This window comes from Lactuca sativa, chromosome 8 (assembly GCF_002870075.4).
Source record: "Lactuca sativa cultivar Salinas chromosome 8, Lsat_Salinas_v11, whole genome shotgun sequence".
In the NCBI taxonomy this organism is placed as follows: Eukaryota; Viridiplantae; Streptophyta; class Magnoliopsida; order Asterales; family Asteraceae; genus Lactuca; species Lactuca sativa.
This window is the reverse complement of record NC_056630.2, coordinates 75,542,432-75,543,734: the sequence shown is the minus strand read 5'-3', so window position 1 is coordinate 75,543,734 and position 1,303 is coordinate 75,542,432.

Genomic DNA, 1,303 nt, shown 5'->3' with positions numbered 1-1,303 from the left:
TTATGTGGTGGTAATTTATGGGAACTTACTAAGCGTTGGCTTAGAGTTTTACTTTTGTTTCAGATACTTCAGAGCACTGCGGCAATACGAAGGCGTAACCATACACATCCTTGGGTTTATGATTTATTGGATCGTGGGAGACTCTGTTTTTTGAATAATGCTTTGAAAACAATGATTATGTAGACACTTCTTTTTAGTAAATGAGTTGTTTTAAAAAGTTTAAATTTATTGTTATTTTTGAGACGTAGAACGTGACTAATTCAAATATATGATTTAGACACATAAACAATTGTTTCATGTGACTGTATATGTACATATCGTCTCATTTAAAAATAAAGACAAACACATTCTGAAAATGAAACAAATACCATGGAAGTTGGTCACATTTGGACACATTTTTCGACAGTGGCTCGTAATTATCATGTTTTGATATAAAATCGTGGTTAAGGTTTTCGAAAAAGTATACAATTGTCACATGTATTACAAATAAAATATGACTAAGATCATGCGAGATTTTTCGTTGGTGGGCTTTAGCCATACAAATAATCGAAAGTGTAGCATGGCTATTTCGGAAAAAGATGTAGTTATAGGTCATTTTTATACTAGCGTAGAAACTCTAAGATTCGAACGTCGAAGGAACGTGAAGTTTTTCTCAATCATATGATGTTCATTACATTCTTTTTACTTAATACAAAAATAGGTTTTATTAATCATTAAAGTTGGTTTATATTTTATAATACTTGTTATATAAGAATTTTTACATTAGAAATTGACTCACTAATCCATTAGTTCAGTACTCAACATAATCTGGATATTAGAGTAATTAAGGAGTCTGATTACAAACACATTAACAAAAAAAAAACTTTTATTTAGCAAAATAACAATTATATTTGTGGTAATGTGTGGACCATTCTCTATTTGTGGTCTTTATTTTAATTTTCTATTGCGTAAATTATTTTCTGTTTGTTCCCATGTACCGATGGAAGACTGGCTTTCATGGTTGGATACATGGCATGCAATTACAAATCTAGAACAAAAAACTATGTGCTTCCTTATGTAAATGAAACTAAAAAAAAATATGAAAATGTAGTTTTTTTGGCAAAAATAAGGTAGGTCCTAAATTTTTTCTATATATACTTGTTGTATTAAAAAAAGGTAGTTCCGAGGACCCACCTTATTAATGCATAGCTACGCCCCTAATACCATGCAACATCATATTTAGTTCAATCAAATTAATTGCTATAATTTTAAGAATTCTAATAATATATCTTATATTGTATACTAGGCGAATGCTCACGCGTTG